Below are 19,005 nucleotides of genomic sequence, written 5' to 3'. Positions count from 1 at the left end.
GAAATCGAGGTCCTAAGTAGGGGCAGATAATTGTCTATGGTCACTCAGCAGTAATCAGTGGGATTTAAACCTAGGTCTTCTGTCTCCAAATACAGTGTTTTGGGAGTTGGGAGAAGGAAGAATCAGTTGAGGAGGTTAGCTGTTCATTCCATAGCTCACTCATCTAGTTGTTAGTCAATCAATCAACAACTTTTACTGAAAATTTACTGTGGAAAAAACAGTGTATTAAACCCAACAGGAAAATAAAAAGAAATAGTCATCTTAGCCTTTAAGGGACTAAAAATCCAATGGGGAAGACAAGGAAAAGTACATTAAGACTTTGATAAAGACACTTTAAATAGATAAACCCATACAAAACTCTCAATGGATCTTCCCACTCCAATTTTCTCCTTCTGATCTACCTTCTATAATGTTGTCATTCATTCATTCATTCAACAGATATTTTAAAAAGCCTATGCCCAAGATGGCAGCTAGGTGGTGCAGTGGTTAGAGTTCCAGGCCTGGAGTCAGAAGACTCTATCTTCCTGACTTCTAACGTGACCTCAGACACTTCCTAGCTGTGGGACTGTGAGCAAGTCACTTATGCCTGTTTGTCTCAGTTTCCTCATCTTCAAAAAGAGCTGGAGAAGGAAATGACAAACCTTTCCAGTATCTTTGCCAAGAAAACCCCAGATGGGGTTATGAAGAGTCAGACATGACTGAAATGACTGAACAACAACAACAAATGTGTAAGATACTGTTCTAGGCATTGGGTATTTAAAGATGAATAAGACATAGTTCTTACTCTCAAGCAAGTCCTGTTCTCCTATGGAAGATGCAATATATAAAAAGATAAACATAATTCAAGAAGGTAGACTATGGTGAGGCAAAGATTCAGACAAATTACTCTAGGAAAATTCAGGGACTAATCTTTCCTTTTTATAGATCTGGTCATATAACTCCTCTACTTCAAAATCTTCAGCTATTACCTATTGCAAAAGTTCAGACCCATTTGCTTGGCATTCCGCAATATTTCACCATCCACCTTTCTAATACTGCTTTGTCTAGATAGACACAGTGTGGGCAATTAGGTGGCTTAGTCTATGGAGCAACTTGCTTGGAGTCAGGAATATTGAGTTCAAATCTGGTCTCAGACACTGACTAGCTGTGAGACCTTGGGCAAGTCACTTAACCTCTGTTTACCTCAGTTTCCTCAACAATAAAATGGGGATAATAATAACATCTACCTTCCAGTGTTGTTGTGAAGATCCAATTGGATGATATTTTTAAAGTGCTTGGTGCAGTGCCAGGCACATAGTAGGAACTATGATGATGATGGTGGTGGTGGTAGAAAGTAGTATGGATGTAGTCCCTATAAGATATGTCTCTGACAGTCACTAGGTATGTCTAGGTAATGTGATCTTGCACAAGTCACTTTATTTTTTATTTGTCTTCTGAAAATTGGGATGATAGTAATGATTCTGAGCCTAATACCTACCTTCAAGGGTTGTTTTGAGGTCCTAAAAAGATAAAAATTGCAAATTTTGAAGCACTAATAAAGACCAATTACTATTATTATTGTATGCTCTAGGCAAACTGCATTGCTCATCATCCCCTGAACACATTTTTCTGTTCACTCACTTTTTCTCACTGTGCCCTATTGCATGTCAGCACTGACATCTCCACTGTTTTATCTGCTGAATGCCAAACCATCCTTTATTGCCTAACTCTGATGCCAGCTCTTTCATAGGGTCAGGCAGCATGATTCACTAGGTGGGCTTACTTGAAGATCTCATTTCAAAACCTGACTTGGCTACTTATTACTTGTGTAATGTTGGGTAAGTCCCTTATCCTCTCTAGAGCTCAGTTCTTTCTCTGTAAAATGAAAGGGATGGATAAAATGATCTCTAAGAGGTCTCTGTCATTAGATTGTAAGCTATTTGAGAGCAGGAACTACATTTGCCTCTTTTTGTATACCTAGTGCTTAGCACAGGGCCTGTTTATTGACTGACACACTGGAGAATGAATTAGAGATAGGGAGAGACCAACAACCAAGAGATCAGTTAAGAGGCTATTCTAATAATCCAGATGAGAAGTGACACGAAATTGAATGAGCATGAGGACTATGTGTGAGTGAAGAAGAGAGAAAGGATACAAGAAATGTGGTAGCAGAATGGACAGATCATGACAATTGAATACAGGAGAACAGCAGCTACCTGAGAGCAGAGACTCTTACATATGTTGTATACCTCCCTAGTGCCTTGCACATTACTCCACATATAGAAGATGCTTACTAGTTGTTTTTAACTTGAATTAAACTTAAAACAAATTATAATTGTCATACATAAAATGTCTTGAAAACACTGTTTCCCAAGATTTGGTCTCATCCTACATATATGGTAGCCTAATGCCTGACAAAGCAACCACAGGAACTACTGAGGAACACAAACTACAACTATGAGACAGACAGAATCCTACCATCTGACTGAGGGGATGGAGGTTGGAATGAGGATAGGCCCCAAGGTTCAGGGCAGGGATCAAAATTGCTCTGAACACTTCCCTGGCTTTTATCACTTTTCAGGCACTTTTCTCCCATCTTCTCATTGATAATTTACATTTCTTCTTTGTGGCTACCACTGAATTTTCAAAGAGGGCCAGATGGATGTCAGGGTCTAGGTGGGATTATCCCAAGGGAGCATTGTATTCCACATGGTGGAAAGAGGAGTAGAAACCAGGAGATCTGGATTCTATTACAGGCTCTGTCGCTATCTTGTTGTATAATCTGGAGCAAGTTGCTAAACACTGGGGACCTCAGTTTCTTCCTTTTAAGATGGGGGGGTAGGGCAAGAATACTTATTCTACCTGCTTTACAGGAATTTCTCAGGTATGAAATGGTCCATCCAACCTTGATGGATCCCAGGTAGAGTAGCATTGACCTCCAGTGCTGGAGTATAAGAGGCCTAGTACTATAACCTTAGACTGAGCTCTTCCTCAGTAAGAAGGTTAGCTTCATAGGTTCAGACTACCTAACATGGGATAATTTTTTTCCTTCCTTCCTTCCTTCCTTCCTTCCTTCCTTCCTTCCTTCCTTCCTTCCTTCCTTCCTTCCTTCCTTCCTTCCTTCCTTCCTTCCTTCCTTCCTTCCTTCTTTCTTTGCAATATCACAGATGTAATAAATTTTGTTTCATTGAATTGATTAGTAATGTAGAAGTGAGTAAAATGTTCTGCTTGGCTCCAGAGAGAACTGGAAACTGCAAAGAGCCATATTTGGGCTTGACAGAGGGAGTATTTTCCCAACATTAAGGGTTGTTCCAAAGGAGAGTGGGCTGCTATGTGGATTCCCCTTCACCAAAGGTCTTTCAGCAAAGGCTGAATGATCACTCATAACATGTTATGGGGGAGGATGCTTCTTTAGTTATGAGTTGTACTAGATCATAGCTTCTTAAACTGTGGGTCATGACCCCATATGGGATCATATCACTGAATGTGGAGTCACAAATAATTTGGCAACAGTAAAAGGTTATGTATATCTATTTTATATGCCTATATACCCAGGGTTGTATAAAAATTTCTTGGGCAGAAAGGGCTCATGAGTGGAAAAAGTTTAAGAAGCCCTGTACTAAATGATTTCTGAGATTCTGAAATGAATTTCATGGAATTTGTGATGCCATTCTCTTATTCTTGCTTTCTACCTGCCTCTTGAACCTTCTTGAACCCTGTCTTTTACCTTCTGATACACCATCTTATTAATGAACCCTTACTCTCTCAACCAGGTTGCTATCTAATCCCTATCAGTACTCATGACCCAAACTGGTTCTACCTTAGTAATTGGCCTACATTAGTTATGCTTATATTTGCCCACCCCCACCTCTCAGCCCTGCCAAACAACCTTGCCAAATGGCCTGATTTCACTGAGCTTAGATTCAGAAGAAGAGGTTTGTAAAAGCATTTTGAAAAATGTAATGAATGATTTAGGCATGCCCCGTGTAGTATTGCCTTGACTAGTGTTGGTTTGCAAGGACATCATTAAAAGTAGAAATTTATTTTTCTTTATTATTTGTGATTTTTACAAAGGTTTTGTTTTTCTTTTTGTCAGAGGGCAGATGGAGAGAAGGAGTATGATTGATCCCAAAAATGAAAGAAAAAGAAAATTGAAGCATTTTTTAATGTACAAAAGAGATCAGCAAGAATCACAAACATAATGAATTTAGAATGCATTGTGGAGTATAGTGTAAGATGTTGGCCTAAACCTATTTTCTGCAGGTCTTCTTTCTAGTTTTCTCAGATTTTTTTTTTGTCAAGTAAGGAGCTCTTCAGTAAGTAATTTATGTTTTCAGGTTTACCAAACATTTGATTTAATTACATTACCTATTCTGTTTCATTCAATTTCTCTCTTTTTAAAAAAAGTACCAGATGTTTTTGATAACTGTTGTTTTATAACATGGTTGGGGGCTTGGAAATACTATTTTTCCCTTTGTTCCTACTCCTTTTAATTATATTAATTGATTTTCTAGACCTTTTCTTTGTCCAAATGAATTGTTATTATTTTATTGAGTTCTGTAAAGTATCCTCTAGATAATTTGATTGGAATAGTATTAAATATACATATATATTTAAAAAGAAATGTAGAGAAATGTCAGTTTTGAAAGTTACCATTGAATATATTACAATGTTGAATGCAATATTTCCAAACATATTATAATTATATATTACAATTATACTACAATTATAGACTTATGGTATTTTTTTAAAAGCAAGCTGTACATAATAGAAATTCACAATTTCAGGAATGATCTTCCTTTTTGTTCTATTGTGCATGTGGAAACTGTTTTCTTTGATGTTTGTTAAGTTTAGAATAAAATAAAATTTAAAAAGAGAACTTCAAAAATAAAGTTTATAAAAAAGCTCTAAGAAAAATCACTAATGTTTACTAACAAAATATCAGCATAATATTTCAAAAGTTCATTGTAGGGGCAGCTAGGTGGTGCAGCAGATAGAGCACCGGCCCTGGAGTCAGGAGTACCTGAGTTCAAATCCAGCCTCAGACACTTAACACTTACTAGCTGTGTGACTCTGGGCAAGTCACTTAACCCCAATTGCCTCACTAAAAAAAAAAAGTTCATTGTAATATCCTTTGACAGATCACCCCAATTGGAAATTGGCTGGTCTAATTATGAAACTAAGTTCCCTGGATCATATGATTATCCCCTATAATTTTGTATTTATAGTTATCTGTTTCCCCTAATGCTGTGCTTTTTATAACAATTAGGGAAGGTTATGTCTGTGCAAATAATGACAACTAGTCGTGCAATACTTTAAAATTTACAAATCCTGTGGGAAAATTGGGACACTAAAGCACTCTTGGTGGGGTTGTAAACAGATCCAACCATTCTGGAGAGCAATTTGGAACTATGCCCAAAGGGCAATCAAACTGTATGTACTCTTTGATCCAGCAATACCACTATTAGGCCTGTATACCAAAAAGATTTTTTAAAAAGGGAAAAGGACCCATATGTACAAAAATATTTATAGCAGCTCTTTTTGTGGTGGCAAAGAATTGGAAATTGAGGGGGTGCCCATCAATTGGAGAACGGCTGAAAAAGTTGTGGTATATGAATGTTATGGAATATTATTGTGCTATAAGAAATAATAAGCAGGTTAATTTCAGAAAAACCTGGGATAACTTACTTGAATTGATGTAGAGTGAAGTGAGCAGAACCAGGAGAACATTGTACACAGTAACAGCAACACTGTATGATGAGCAATTATGAATGACTTAGTTCCTTTAAAAAATACAGTGATCCAGGACAATTCTAAAGGACTCATGAGGGGAAATACTATGGAGTCTGAACTGACGGAGTCTGAATACAGATCAAAACATACTACTTTTTATTATTTTTTTTAGTTTGTATTTTTGTTCATAGCATGATTAATATGGAAATGTTTTATATGGTCACACATATATAACCTATATCAAATCGCTTACCATCATAGGGAGGGGGAAGGTGAAGGAGGAAGGGAGAAAATTTGGGACTCAAAAATTTATTTTTAAAGTATTAAAATGGGGGACAGCTAGGTGGTGTAGTAGATAGAGCACCAGCCCTGGTTTCAGGAGGATCTGAATTCAAATCCAACCTCAGACATTTGACACTGACTAGCTGCGTGAGCCTGGGCAAGTCACTTAACCCTCACTGCTCTACAAAAAACAAAAACAAAAACAAACATGAAAGGGGATGAACTAGAAGATGTCTAAAATCCCTGCCAACTCCAACATTCTATGGTTTATTATTACTACTATTACTACTACGAGGAAGACTACTACTACACTTTAAATGGCCCAGAAGCATGTGATGCAGCTAAGCTTCTGTATGAATGGATATTCTAAAAGTAAGTAAATTAGGATTTTGTGCTAAATTAGGTGGGAGTCCAGAGACCTGGGTTCTAGTTCTAGCCTTGGCAGGTTTCTTAACTTGAGTAAGTAAATCTCCTTTGGGTTTTGGTTTTCTCACCTGTAAGAGGAAAGGGTCAGACTAGAGTCTAGCTTCCTAAACTGTGGGTCCTGACCCCATATGGGGTGGCATAACTGAGTGTGGGTGTCTTGAAAAATTTGGCAGCAGTAAAAGGTTATGTATACCTATTTTATATACCTGTATACCCAGGGTCGCATGTGGAAAACGTTTAAGAAGCCCTGGACTAGAGGGTATCTAATATCTGGCTCTAATGTTCTGATCCTCAGAGAAGCTAACTACATCTACATCAGCATAAAAGACGATAGTGCTGCTCTCTGTCAGTTACTCCCCATGCTTTCAAGTTGGGGAACAAAGAGCATTGGTCCCCAGGGGAAGCAAGAGGGTAGGAAAGGAATGTGTCTGAAGATTTTGTACTTTAAAAAAAAAGACTTTGGATTTGGACTTTTATGTATGGGCCATGGAGCTGTGTTCCTACCAGGAACTGCCTGCCCAAAGCATTCCATATCAGAAATAGTCTTAAGGCTTTATCTATCTATCTTCTGAACCACATCCCCCTCCCTTTTTTTTCAGCTTCTTTTTGTGTTGTCTTCCCCTATTGGAAGAATGGAAGCTCCTTGAGGGCAGGGACTGTCTTTCTGCTTGTATCTGAATTCCCAGTGCTTAGCAATGTGTCTGGTATATAGTAAGCACTTAATAAATACTTGTTGGGGGAGAAACAGGGTGTTCAAAGGGGAGAACTCTGGTCATCTCACAGCACACTCAGTTTAGGTAGGCTTTCAAAACAAAACTGGGCAAGCTTGAGGAAGCCACATCCCTCACTGTTCCAGCTAGCTGTCAAGACAATGAGCCAGAGGGAGAATGAAGTTGAAGGTACCTAGATGGAAAGGGGAAAACTGCTGTCTTCTTGCAGCTGAGATGGATGATTCTTCAGCTAACATTTCACTTCCTTGTGATGTTAAAGAGCCCATAAAGCCAGGGGCTGGAAACACCTGAAGCTAGTGATTCCTAACCTGGCAGTTTGTCTTAGCATATATGAGGGGTATTAGTGGACAGAAGTGGTAGGCTCTTTGAGAGAAACACATATGGGACTGTGTGAACTTCTGTGACTTCAACTTGGGTGATCCACTACTTCTAATGCCTCAGGTAAGTCAGCATTGTTTTCAGGAAAGATGTTCCCTTGAGTCAGAGGCTGGTAGCAGTGTTCATTTTAAACTTTCCTCAGGAAAATAGGGATTCTGGCTCTGGGCACTACCATTATCACTTCCTCATTGCTAGGGTTAGGGCACATCACCCCTGCGATCTGGAAAATCCATATAATTTTTGGCTCTCTCTTCAGACCAGAGGAGTCCGAATTTTCTCTTTTCCTTTTATGGGTTGTTTACAATACCTTATTGTAAAATTTGGGGTAAGCATTTCAGAATTTCTAAACTTTTTCTGTATCATCTGCTGTTCTTCGTGTGTCATCTGTGGCTGCTGCAAAACTTCCCCCCAAATTCCCATTTTCAGAAATTTCTTATGCTGACCAGCAATATAGCAACACTGTGATGGAGAAAGTTGAAATGTATAAAGGATAACTGTATTTGTCTGTATACCTCTGCAGGGATCCAGAGAGTATGTTTCAGTGGGTTAGGTTCGAAGAGGAAGAAACTGCTGATCAGAATTCATCTCAGGCTAGGCTGGTTTACCTTATACCAGGGTTCAATTATGAGCAAATCCATACACTGGGCAGGAGAGCCAATCTAGCTGAAGCAGAGGGACACCCAGAGGGAGAGCCAGGAAGCAGCATGTGCCAGCAAGTCAAAGCACCACAGCTACCTTGACCACCATGTCTCCTCAGATCCTGATGGAGATAACTCAGGACCCAGAACTTAAAAAGCTCTGGGAATAATAATCACATTAGAGAAGAGGCATTAACATCTGCTTTACTGCTGTACCCTAAGGACCATGGGACTTTTCCATTTGCCTTGCAGCTGAATCCTTTCATATGTGTTGGCTTTCTCATTAGAACATGAGCTGGCAGAGATTATCTTAATTTTCTTTCTGTATCCCCAGAGCTTAGCACATAGTAAGCCCTTAAATGCTTCATTCATTCATTCACTCAACTCTGCTTTATCGATGTAACATCTGGAGAAGTCAGCATCTTCACAATCCAGGTCTACTGCCCATCATGGAGAGAGGAAACTTTGAAATCTCTTCCTAATTACCCTTCCTAAAAGACCAGGGAATAGTTACCTCCCTCCTTCCCAGACTGCAGAAAATGGTACATCTGGCTTGGTCATTTCTTTCCTTTTGTTGATCGATGAAAGAATTGGCCAGCACCAGCATGAGAGAACAAGTGACCCACAGACATGATGAGGGCACATGAAAGACATGCACAGAAATGAATCTTTCTATTATTTGTGAGCAAAGCCAGACCCTGACAAAATTATAAAATAGATGAATTCTATCTTCAATGCTACCCATTTCACCTTTGGACAGCTCTAATTAGGAAGTTCTTCATTTTGAGCTGGAATCTGTCTCTCAATAATATCCACCCATTGGTCCTAGTTCTTCCCTCTGGAGACACATCTCAGCTGTATTCCATATGCCAGCCCTTCAAATATTTTAAGAGAATTATTATGATCCATCTATCTCTTCCATGCTAAACCTAGCCAGTTTCAACTCTTAACAGTATCTTATTTCTTTCCTTATTAATTCTCTGTTACATTTATAAAAGCAGCCATTCTAAATCTCTCCTTAAGACCCAACCTTCTCCCCTTCCCATTAGGCAAAGGACCATATTTTCTAATTTATCAATCAACAAGTATTTATTAATCATCTAATCAACTAGATAGCTCAAGGGATAGAGCACTGGGCCTGGAGTCAAGAAGACTGGAGCTCAAATCTGCCCTCTGACATGTACTAGCTGTTTGATCCTGGGCAAGTCATCTAACCTCTGATTCAATTTCCTCAACTGTAAAATGGAGATAATAATAGCACCTACCTTGCAGGGTTGTTGTGACAATCAAATGAGCTAATATTTGTAAAGTGCTTAGCACAATGCCTAGCACACAGTAGGCACTATCTTAATGCTTATTCCCTTCCCCCTCAACTCACTCTGTGCCAGCACTTTGCTAATGATACAGACAAAAGTGAAAGAATCTGTCTGCCGAGGAGTCTACAAGCCATTAGATTGTAGGGATACATGGGGGCTGGGAGTGTATTAGCCACTGCTGGGCTGAGGAAAGGTCTCATGGGAAAGGTATCCTTGATTTGAGTCTTGAAGGAAGCCATGTATTCCAAGAAGTGGAGGTGAGTACATCACAATCAAGATGCTGGGTGGGACCAAGTTACAGATATAGGAGAAGGAATGTCCTGGATGAGGAACAGCAAGAAGGCATTTCTGTCTGGACAGGGAAAATGAAAACAATCTTCCCTGAGCATCTTCTTCCTTCTATGCTTCAGAGATTCTTGATCTTGGCCACATTTTCTACTCCAATCTTCCGTTTTTTTGAGTAAGATGAACGCTATGTCCTTGCCAAGGCCCTTTCCTCTAGTTGGGCCCTTCATCCTCTTCTCCCCCTATCCTCTTCAGGAGTTTGCTTCCAACATTTCTGCTCTTATTTGCATTTTCACCTCATCCAGTCACTCATCTTCAGCTGTCTGCAATTCAATTCAATGAGTATTTATTAAGCATCTACAACATGACAGGTGCTATTTGAGTTTCTGGGGAATCAAAGGCAAAAAGGTAACAACAGTACCTGCCCTGAAAGAGTTTATGTTCTACTAGAGAAACAACATATAAACAGACAAGTCAATACAAAATGAGCAGCTAGGTGGTGCAGTGGATAGAGTGCCGGCCTTGGAGTCAGGAAGACTCGTCTTAGATTGGAATCCATACAGAAAATGTAACTGGCATCAACAATGTACCCATGCACAAAAATGCTTTGGCATTTTGGGCTAATGAGAGTACCTAGAAAACTATGGTATTGGGTATATGGGCAGCTAGGTGGCACAGTGGATAGTGCCAGGCCTGGAGTCAGGAAGATTCATCTTCCTGAATTCAAATCTGGCCTCAGACACTTACTAGCTGTGTGACCCTGAGCAAGTCACTTAACCTTATTTGCCTCAGCTTCCTCATCTGTAAAATGAGCTGAAGAAAGAAATGTCAAACTATTCCAGTATCTCTGCCAAGAAAATTTTAAATGGGGTCATAAAGAGTTGGACACAACAGAAAAAAACATGGAACATGTACATTTATATGTATATATACTTATACATACGTGTCTATATCTCTATATAAAATACATACAGAGTGAATGGGGGAGGGTAAAGGAGAGCACTAACAAATAGGAAGGGAACAAATTAGGCAAGTACCTGGCTTTCTGGCTCTCCTTGTTGTCAATGGCATTCAGCATAAAGCCAAATTGAAGGAACACTAAACTCTTAAGGTCCAAATTGCCCAAATCTCTGGATTTTATACATATTATGCTCAGTCTTGGGAACTGACCCGTAATAGGTCATGGGGGGGGGAGGTGCGGTTTATATGTCCCCACCCAGAATTTTTTCTGGGGAATTTTCAAACCTGCTTATATCTAGGTTTCTACAAGTGTTTCTATGGAGTCTCTAGCTCCTGGACAAGTACTCAAGGTAAAACATACATATCTGGTACAGGACAGCTTTTATTTCAACTTACAGAAAAAAAGTCACAAAGAACTAAAAAGAATCCACAAATAGATGCAGAAGGTACTTAAAGGACACCCACAATACCCATAAAACCTGTCCCTAGATAACTAAACTTGGAGCTTTTCTAGGACAACATAGTCATATTGTAGTGAAATCTCTCTCTCCCGTGAAGTTCTACCCTATTCCTATTGGCTACATGGTACTCTGTGGTTTGTATTTCCCCAAAAAGCAAATGCCCTTTGGGACTGCTGGGCTGCCATCTCCCTGACCAGTTGCTTCCTATACTGTCTGAATATATAAATGGGGAACAAAGGACAGGTCTTCTATTCCCTGCTACACTGGACTCATGGGTGATCCAGATTTACCCTAGGTGCTACCTTTTCCATGAAGGCTTTTCTGATTCTCACCTCTCCTATTCAAATGACATATTTGGGGATGTTTAAAACAACCAGAAGATTATGTCTGCTTTCTGAGGCCCAGCCTAAATAGAGCCACAGTTAGCATGGGACAAATGGCAGCTTTGCATCATGACTCCCTATTTGCCATGGTATTCATCTCCTGGGGCCTACCTTTGTAGCCAATTTTCTGTCCACTCCCCTGACACAACTGCACCTGTGGGCGGACTGCCTTCTTCTGCACACCCTCTGCTCCACACTCCTTAGACTATCCTCTGAGATGCTTCCACTTTGTTGGAATTGTCTTTAGTGTCTCTCTCCCACCAAATCCTGTCTTTTTCGCTAGGTAAAATAATTCCTAATTACGATCCTAATCCTAGTTAAGTAGAACATGTTTATTACAGTAGGTTGGCCACTTGGTGATGAACTCTGTGGTCTTGGCAGTCCATGAAACAAAGAAAAATACAATATAGTGAAGTGAGCAGAACCAAGAGAATGTTGTGCACAGAGACAACAATATTGTTTGATGGGGAACTGTGAGTGACTTAACTATTCTCAACAATACAATGATCCAAGACAACCCCAAAGGACTATTGATGAAACATACTATCCACCTCCAAAGAAAGAACTGATATTATTAATGGAACACAGACTGAAGCATGCTATTTTTCACTTTCTTTCATTTTCTTTCTTTTATTCAAGTTTTCTTGAATGACTAATATAGTAATGTTTTACATGATCATACATGTATAACCCATCTCTGATTGCTTCCCACCACTTAAAAAGAAAACAGAAAAATACAAAATTGTCCTTGATCTTAGGTTGTCCTTTTATACTTCTGCAGTGATAATGGCAGAGTGATAGAAATGATGAAAAAGGATATAAAGTATATAGTTTTTAGACTATGTATAATAATTAAAATAACTATTGGTATCTAAATGTGAGTCTTCTCCAGCAACCAATGAATGATCATGCTTCTGTAAGAATTGAATCATCAATCTTGACATTCTCACCATCAATGGAACCAGAAGATAAAATAAAGTTGCAGTTTACTGGAAGGAAAGAAGGATCACTCACAGCAATTCCTTTGAAAGACAGACAAATGAGTTGACAGGGTTTGTTTTGTTCTGTGTTGAAAGGGAACATAATTACATGGGACACTTGGTCATCTTGTTTTGCAGTGTTTATGATGATCATTTGGAAAAGGATCACCATGAAGACAATTATATACTATTACCAGGATCTGTTGTAGAGGAAATACTTTGAATGAGATAGATAAATTTGTGAAGGTCTTAATAAAGCTCTCTAATTTATTTACATATGTAAGTACTGTGTAATTTAAGATTCTAAATGTGGATTCTAATCTGTTCCCCCAGTTTTGGGGGAAACTGACTAAAATCACTGATAAAACGAGTTTAGGTTTTTAAGGGTTTATTGGAAAATAGAAAGAAAAAGATTGAGAACAGAATTCCAACAGCCTGGCATTCCTATCTTTCCTCAAATTTCCTGTGAAGTCCTCTGCCGCCACCACCACCATCAAGTCAGGAACCCAAAAGAGAGAGAGCTCTCTGCACAGGCTCTCTTTCCTCCTTCCTGTCTCCTCCCAGAAAATAGGAGGCTCCTCAAGTTGATTGGCTTTTAGCCTTGATAGACAGCACCCATGAGCAAACGTCATTTCCTGATGCCAAGGAAAAGCCACAGGGCCTTGCCCTCTGAGGCATTTTCCTCATGGCGGAGCTTTCCCACAGCAAGTCTCCAGTAGGTGGCATCATTCCAATCATTACAGTACTCATGCATTTTTTTTTGGTGGGGCAATGAAGGTTAAGTGACTTGCCCAGGGTCACACAGCTAGCAAGTGTCAAGTGCCTGAGGCCAGATTTGAACTCAGGTCCTCCTGAATCCAGGGTCAGTGCTTTATTGGCTGCACCTTCTATCTACTCCTAGTACTCATGCATTTTTATATATGTATAGATAGTGATCAAAATAAAGTGGGGGTAGGCTACAAAAAATGTCAGAAAGCTCAGATTAAAAGAAAAAAAATGAGTAGTCAAAGGCTTGCAGACTATGTAAAAGTTTCATGCCTACATATCAAACATTATTTCTTCAGAAAGAGGGTAACAAAGTATTGGACATGACAAGCACCAAATAACATCATCCAAAAATGATGTTGATTATATTCTAAATAGAAAGAATCAACTGATTACTCAAATGGGAGTCATTTCTGAATCAGCTGCCTAACTCAGACAAGCAACTTGTTAAAAGAAAGACCAAAATAAATGTATATACAAAAAGAAAAAATAAAATTCAGAAGATACGGTATGCTATCAAGATAACTCCACATGACCTATTTAAATATGTTATCACTGAAAATGGGAAATAGATAAAAGAACAGACTTTGACATAAACTATTACTATTTCCTACGAAACTTAACCAGTGTAAATCAATTTCCCCAATTTGAAGAACAAGATAGTCTAGAAATCACCTTAGTCAGCAAATTTATGTCCTTGCCAAGCAGCCAACTGTGGTAGCTAAGGATTTTTCTTTTTGGGTAAAATTTCATGGAGGAGAACATTGGAAAGTTATAAGCAACATTTCCTCATAGAAAGTTGTAAAGGAAATACAAGTTGACAGAAAGAATGCCTGGTGAAAGATATGATAAAGCAAGATGACCTCAAGAATTTTTAAGGATGGGGGGCAGCTAGGTGGCACAGTGGATAGAGCACTGGCTCTGGATTCAGGAGTACCTGAGTTCAAATCTGGCCTCAGACACTTAACATTTACTAGCTGTGTGACCCTGGGCAAGTCACTTAACCCCAATTGCCTCACAAAAAAACCAAAACCAAAACCAAAAAAAAAAAACAAAACAAAAATAGGAAGAGCACATGAACTGACCCAAAGAAATCCTAAGCTATTTTAGCAAATGAAAGACTATGTTACAGTATTCAGCACAGGGTAGGGGGCAAACTCCTCATTACTAGATTTGTCTATAGTTTTCTTTTTTCTGTTTTTACTCTTTTGGCTTTTTGCAGGGCAATGGGGGTTAAGTGATTTGCCCAGGGTCACACAGCTAGTAAGTGTTAAGTGTCTGAGGCTGGATTTGAACTTAGGTCCTCCTGAATCCAAGGCCAGTGCTTTATGCTCTGTGCCACCTAACTGCCCCTCCTCATTACTAGAAAAAAAAAAAAGATCAACAGAATTCCAGAAGTTACTACTTTACATATACACCTTCCCAATTCTCTGGAATATGAGAAAAATCTACACATATATTTAGGTATATTTAATGAAGGAATGATAAGGGTTTGCAAACAGTATTCTATAGCATACTGTATCTTTATAATCACATAGCTGAAGGGAAGGTTCAGAGAATACAAAGTCCTGATGTTTGTATTCCTTTACTATAAAAATTGATTCTATTGAACAAAACATCACCTTAAAAGCTCATGTCCAAAATGGTGCATATCTATTTGAAAATCACATAAGACCCCTTTGTTGTAAGTGGCTGAGCCAGCTTTAAAACTCCTGGCTTCTTATTCCATGGTCTGTGCTCTCAATGAGAATAAATAAAAATACAATGTTTAAGTAAGTTCATAAAACAATGGAAGAGAACTTTTGGCTCCTTCTTATTCTTCCATGAAACTTCTTGTCCTTCTGTGTCTCGTTCTGACCGGGAGGTGTCAATAGACCACAAACTCTGGGAAATCATACTCAGCTGGAAAAGCTCCAAGTACCAGCTTGTTGACGGATTCCATGTATGTTATCTGAGAATCAGTCTAATCAAGTTAAGAGAGGTGCATCAAGAGAGAATTGGCCACTCTGATATGAACTGTTTTTGCCACAGAAACTCATGGAGACCAGTAACTAAGACATGGCAGGCCTGGGAGCTACTTGAGTGGAGTGAGCCTGAAAACTGATGAAATCATGGACACTTCAAGTATTAAGGTCTTCAGATCCTAACTGACGTTGGCAGCCAACAGTAGTATAAAAAAGGCTTATACATGGGGCAGCTAGATGGCGCAGTGGATAGAGCACCAGCCCTGGAGTCAGGAGTACCTGAGTTCAAATCTGGCCTCAGACACTTAACACTTACTAGCTGTGTGACCCTGGGCAAGTCACTTAACCCCAATTGCCTCACTTAAAAAAAAAAAAAAGGCTTATACTTCATGGCTGGAGTCTTGGAATCTTTTTTGTTGTTGTTTCATTGTTTTAGTTATGTCTAACTCTTCATGACTCCTTTTTGGGATTTTCTTGGCAGAGATACTGGAGTGATTTGCATTTCCTTCCCTAGCTCATTCTCCAGATGAGGAAACTAAGGCAAATAGAGTTAAGTGACTTTCTCCAAGTCACACAGCTAAGTAAGTGTCTGATCAGGTTTGAATTTGGGTCTTCCTGACTCTGGGCCAAGTATTCTATCCACTGTGCCACCTAGCTGCCCTTCTTAGAATCAGTGTGATCTTTATTGTCTTCTGAGCCACAATTGTAGATGTTCATGGCACTGTGACTCCTCTCCCCAGATGTAATTGGGGCCTTTGACTGGGTTCTAAGTAAATAAAATCTTCTTGTCTAACTAATAAGGTAGAACCATGAAAATGAAGGTACTAAAGATCTTAGAATTTTAGCATGATCTTTAACACCTTCATTTTCATGGTTCTACCATACTGGGAGCTAGGTGGTGCAGTGGATAGACTGCCAGGCCTGATAAGTCTGGAAGACTTATCTCACTGAGTTCAAAACTGGCCTCAGACACTTACTAGCTGCATGACCCTGGGCAAGTCACTTAACTCTGATCAACCCAGTTCCTCATCTGAAAAATAAGCTGGAGAAGGAAATGGCAAACCACTCCAGTATCTTTGCCAAGAAAACCCCAAACAGAGTTATGAAGAGTCTGACATGACTGAAAAACACCACTACCCCCATAATAATTAGACAGTAAACTTCTTCTAATCAGAAACCTCAGATTAAGCAGAAAATTTTTGGGGGGTGGGGAATCACAGTGGCATGAGCATCTCTAATTATGGCTCAGAAGCAAGAACATTGAGAAAGAAACATGGAGTTCGTAATGATGGGCCCTAAGGCTCCATCTGCAACAGGAACATAAAGGAGCCTGAGCATCATCAGACAGCTTTCATAGCCTGTGGAGAGGAGGGTTATAGATACCAAGAAGAGAAAAAGAACAGAGATGTCCTTAGGGAATGTGACAAAAAAAAACATTGCATTGAAGATCCAAGCTGGAAGGAACTTCAAAGATGACTCCTTTCTGTGTCTATTGTGTACCTATGTGTCTTTTACAACCAAATTAAAATTTTGGTAAGACCATTGGATGAGGGGTTAGCTGGGTGACTTCAGACAAGCCATTTTCTTTCTCTTAGATTTAGTTTTAAGATGAAGGAGTCGTATTAGATTAGTGAGAAGGGAAGGAAATAAGCATTTAGATAGCACCTACTATGTGCCAGTCACTGTGATAATACTGGCTTTGCCAGTATTATCTAATTCAATCCTCACAACAATCCTATGAGGTAGGAGTTATTATTATTCCCATTTTGCAGTTAAGGAAACTGAGGCACATAGAGGTTAAAGTGACTTACCCAGGGTCACTGAGCTAGTAAGTATATGAGGCCAGATTAGAATTCAGTTCTTCCTGATTCCAGGTCCAGTGTTCTATACATGGTGACATCTCTGCCTCTAAACAGTTGAGATGGGAGGTAAGTGTCTGAGCCTAAAATTGAACCCAGGTCTGCCTGACTCCCAGCACAGTGCTCTATCCAGTTACATCCAGCTCTATCCAACTACATTTAAGATCCCTTCCAGTTCTAAAGCTATAATACTATAAATATACCTACTAATCAGATAACATTGTTTATTGTGATTATCTGCATATGTATCTCATCCTTATGATGTAAGCTTCATGAGGGAAGGGACTTGACCTAAGCTAAACTGGGAAATTACCTAGAACACATGTCCTGTTCATGGCAGGAACTGGATAAACGTTTGTTGTCATCTGTTGTCCCTAGTTCAAGCCGAATTGACAGATTGGGAAACTGAGTCCCAGAGAAGTGAAATGAGTTCAAATATGGCCCCAAATACTAGCAGTGTGGGCCTGGGTAAGTCATTTAACTACTGTCTGACTCAGTTTCCTCATCTGTAAAATGAGGAGAATTATAGCACATACTTTCCAGGGTTGTTGTGAAAATAATATGAAATAACATTTGTTAAGCACTTTACAAACATCAAAGTACCATATGAACAGTAGCTATTGTGATGAAGCTTAGTTCAGAATCACAGGACAGGTAGCTGACAGAATCACAAGCAGGGCCCTGGTTTCTTAACAACCAGTTCAGAGCCCTTGGCACCAGTCCCTGCTAACCCATTCTCCACAGACCAGATAGAAAAGGGGTGGTGACTACTATTATCACAGAGATTAATTTGGGGTGTGGGGGGTGTTCAAGGAGGACTAGAAGCCTCCATCTGTGATGTCCTCCTAGCACTCAACTCTCACCTGTGACTCCAAGAACATGTAGCATGGGCAGCAGTCACATGCCAGTAAACCATCTTAGCAAACAGGTCACCAGGTTGAGAGTAACTAATAGGCCTCAGATCCATTGGTGAGTTAGAGGGAGGCCTAACCCAAGAATGTGAAACCTCTCCCTCAAACCCTACCCATGTTCCAGTGGCTATGAAGGTGGCTGAAGAAGGCATTGTGAAGCACTTAGAGCTTCATCAGGCATCAAAGACAGTCAAATCAGCCACTGCACTCTGGGCCACAGTCAGTCATTGTGACTTTTGTCCTGCCACTGGACTTTGATGACTCTCAAAGAGAGAGTGAGGCTGACGACTTTGTGCAACTCTGCCTGGATTAAATCCAATTCACACACAAATCATGACATTACCCCATGATGTCATTACTCCTTTTCAAAAATGAAGGACAAACAACAAGAGATCAGTTTTCACACATATGAAACAGTCATATTTATACTATATGGTTGACATTTTCATTCCAAAAGTAAATGTTTGGGAGTTTTCTGTTGTTATTTATTTATTTATTTTTGGTGGGGCAATGAGGGTTAAGTGACTTGCCCAGGGTCACACAGCTAGTAAGTGTCAAGTGTCTAAGGTTGGATTTGAACTCAGGTCCTCCTGAATCTGGGGCTGGTGCTTTATTCACTGCACCATCTAGCTGCCCCTTTCTGTTGTTGTTGTTCAGTTGTTTCAGTAGTGTCTGATTCTTTGTGACCCCACTTGGGATTTTCTTGGCAAAGATACTGATGTAGTTTGTCATTTCCTTCTTCAGCTCATTTTATAGATCAGAAAACTGAGGCAAACAGGGTTAAGTGATTCCTGACTGTGGGCCTGGAATTCTACTCACTTTGCCACCTAGCTGCTCCACATATCTTATGCTATAGTTTTCTAGATGGCCTCATTAGCCAACGCCATTTTTGTGTGTGGGTGCATTGGTGACTCCAGTTAATCACTTTCTGTATGGATTCCAATCTATGAAACG

This window comes from Dromiciops gliroides, chromosome 3, assembly GCF_019393635.1.
Source record: "Dromiciops gliroides isolate mDroGli1 chromosome 3, mDroGli1.pri, whole genome shotgun sequence".
Classification (NCBI taxonomy): Eukaryota; Metazoa; Chordata; class Mammalia; order Microbiotheria; family Microbiotheriidae; genus Dromiciops; species Dromiciops gliroides.
The sequence above is the reverse complement of the archived record's forward strand: the minus strand, read 5'-3'. Positions refer to the sequence as shown.